Source organism: Peromyscus maniculatus, chromosome 23 (assembly GCF_049852395.1).
Source record: "Peromyscus maniculatus bairdii isolate BWxNUB_F1_BW_parent chromosome 23, HU_Pman_BW_mat_3.1, whole genome shotgun sequence".
NCBI classification, from domain to species: domain Eukaryota; kingdom Metazoa; phylum Chordata; class Mammalia; order Rodentia; family Cricetidae; genus Peromyscus; species Peromyscus maniculatus.
In genome coordinates, this window is record NC_134874.1 from 52,235,044 (window position 1) to 52,238,010 (window position 2,967).

The 2,967-nt window shown below is 44.8% G+C and overlaps 1 long non-coding RNA gene across 2 annotated transcripts in view; it reads right to left on the minus strand.

Annotated features, from left to right (window-relative positions):
* Window positions 1–495: 495 nt before the first annotated feature.
* The window catches only part of LOC121825324 (uncharacterized), an 8,587-nt gene continuing 6,115 nt past the window's right edge, over window positions 496–2,967 (minus strand). Inside the window, exon 4 of one of the 2 annotated variants that reach the window (XR_013047513.1) lies at window positions 496–1,526. This is a non-coding gene — a long non-coding RNA (uncharacterized LOC121825324). The remainder of the gene's footprint in view (window positions 1,527–2,967) is intronic. The other variant, XR_013047512.1, reaches the window with a different exon arrangement.

Consider the following 2,967-nt stretch of genomic DNA (forward strand, 5'->3'; position numbering starts at 1 on the left):
CGACAGGAGGGGAGCTCCATCTACACAGCTATGCAGAGATAAATCCCCGTGGTAAGGCTTTCCAGGTAAAGCGGGTGCCTTCCCCTGTCATGGTGACCTTAGGAAAAGGAGTGGACATTGCTGAAGTCCAATCTTGGGAAGGAATTTTAGCAATAGACAGTTCGGTAATGCCTCCTGTCTATGACAGCTTGACTCCAGTCTGAACCATTCCATTCTAGGAAATTTCCATTAACCTTCCTCATGACTGCCCCCCCCCCCACTCTCCTCTCTCTCTAGAAACCAACTAACACAATATATACTTGACATATATAAGTGGTTTGCTAAATATTGGTTGAATAAATAATCAATAGAAAGCTAATAGTTGACAGACTTCTGTAGCATGTGTGTTATATATGAAATTAAGTCAATATGGCAATAAGGTGAACCTTTGAAAAAGTAGATCTAAACATATCGTTTTCATAAGGAAGGAAGGAAAAGATAATTCACTTCCTTTTGTGACGATGAGGTTGGGAGCAGGCACAAGAGCTACACATGCTGCCCCAAAGGTGGAGAGAGCAAAGTGTGAGGTGGGTAGAAACAATTCTTTCCATAGAGCTTCGGAGCTACCTAAACAGAGCTACCACCATAAATGTAAAAACAGAGCGCACACAAGATTCTAACTGAATTAGGTTTAGCTTAACCACAAGACTCTGTAACTATTTGAGAAATTGATAAATATATTCATTGTCTCACAGCCAAGTACCCTCAAATTTAGTAGCTTAAAATGCCTGTTTTAAACTTATTTCAGATTAAACTTTATTTGTGTGCATGTACACACACACACACACACACACACGCACGCACGCACGCACGCACGTGCGCACACACACACACCACGGCACATGTGGATGTCAGAGGACAACTTGAAGGAGTTGGTTCTCTCCGTCCACCACGAGGGTCCTGATTGTCACCCTCAGGGTGTCAAGTTTGGCAGCAAGCACCTTCACCTGCTGAGCCTTGTTGGCAGCTAAAACACCTGCTTTATTACGTTGTGATTTTGAAGGTTGAACGAGCACACCTGGAGGAGCCTCTTGCTTTGTGTGATATGATCCAAAGCCATGGTCATCTGCCAGATGGAGGCCTAGAATATTCAAGAAGATCCACTGATACGCCTGTGGCTGAAAAATGCCCCTTAAGAGCCTTAGCTGGACCTTTCCCTCTCTACTACTCCACGGCCCTTCTCTTTTTCCATGTTATCTGTCATAGTAACCAGACTTTCGATCTGGCCACTGTCACCTAAGGAGAATCTTAAAGACCAACATGTCTACATACCAGCTCTAAATGATCAAATCTGTTGTTTCAGGGGAGTGGGCATAAGGAAAGCAATGGAGGGTGAATTTTTTTTTTTCAGTTCTTGAGGAAAATCCCTAGGCCTTTCACAGGCTAGGCAAGTACACTTGTACTGAGCCACACCCCAGTCCCTGAGAGTCATTTTGACAAGACTTTCTATCCTATATGCTTCCCATGATATGATCTGGCGTAGGATCCTGAAAGAGATGAAAGAATAAAATTTATTAGAAAAACATCAAGAAATTATAAAGCAGAATTAAGTTGAATTGTCCCAGGCTGTGGTGGCACACTCCATAATTTCAGCCCTCAGGAGATGGAGGTAGGAGAATCTCAGGAGAGGCCAGCCTCTGTTACATAGAGAGTTGCAGATGGGCTATGAGAACCTGTCTCAAAACAACAGAAACAAAATATAATTGCAGGAAAAGAGACACATATGATAAGGAGACAATTAGAAATTCCTGTGACAAACAAATAAAAAAAATAGGTGTTAAAGATCTCTGACCTGAATCAAGTGGAAGGAAGAGCCAGTAAGCTCTTGAGAATAAAAGAATTTGCAGAGTCGGGCAGTGGTGGCGCATGCATGCATGCACGCACACACGCACGCACGCTTTTAATCCCAGCACTCCAGAGGCAGAGCCAGGCAGATGTCTGTGAGTTTGAGGCCAGCCTAGTCTGCAGAGTGAGTTCCAGGACAGCCAGGACTACACAGAGAAACCCTGTCTCAAAGAAAAAAAAAAAAAAAAGAGTTAGCAGATAGACAATATTTAAAGGAAAACGGCTGATAATTTCTAGAAACAGAGATTCACATGCACCTACATTGGAAATATGCAAAGTCCTTTGCTGGGCAGACAAGAATGAGCCTATACCTACTACACCACTGTGCTCCAATCTGGACTCACCATTTCCAAATCCTGCCATCTTTCTAAAGCTACTTGAAGTAAAAATAAAAACAAAAGCTGCAAGAGGTAAAGTATTTATCTATTTATTTGTTTTACATCCTTTCCAATTTCCCCTCTCCTCTCTCCTCCCACTCCCTCCCCCCACTTCCTCTCTGTCCACACCCCTCAATCCACTCCGCCTGTTTTTGTTTGAGGAGGGGAGTCCCACAAGAAGACCCAGCTACACAACTGTACCACTTATGCAGGGGGCCTAAGTCAGTCCCATGCAAGCTCTCTGGTTGGCAGTTCAGTCTCTGAAACCCTGTGAGCCCGGGTCAGTTGATTCTGTGGGTTTCTTGTGGTGTCCTTGGCCCCTCTGGCTCCCACAATGCTTCCTCCCCTCTTTCCACAGGATTGCCTGAGGTCCACCTACTGTTTGGCTGGGGGTCTCTGCATCTGCTTCTATCAGTGGCTGGATGAAGCCTCTCTGATGACCATTGGGCGAGGCACCGATCTAAGTATAGCAGAATATCATTTCCTCTTTATTTTCAATGAATAAAAGTCACGGCTAACAAAGGCAATAAGACTTCAGACTGGCAGGAATTTCTTAGAACCCTTTTCCCCCCCTTCAAGAGATGCTCAGGGCCTCACAATGGGATGCTTTGTGTGACAGGGTACACTTGGCACCTCTGTCCCAGAGGCTGTGTGCAGACTTTAAGTGGCTCCCAGGGAAGCCACTACCCCCATGTGCTGTGTGGCT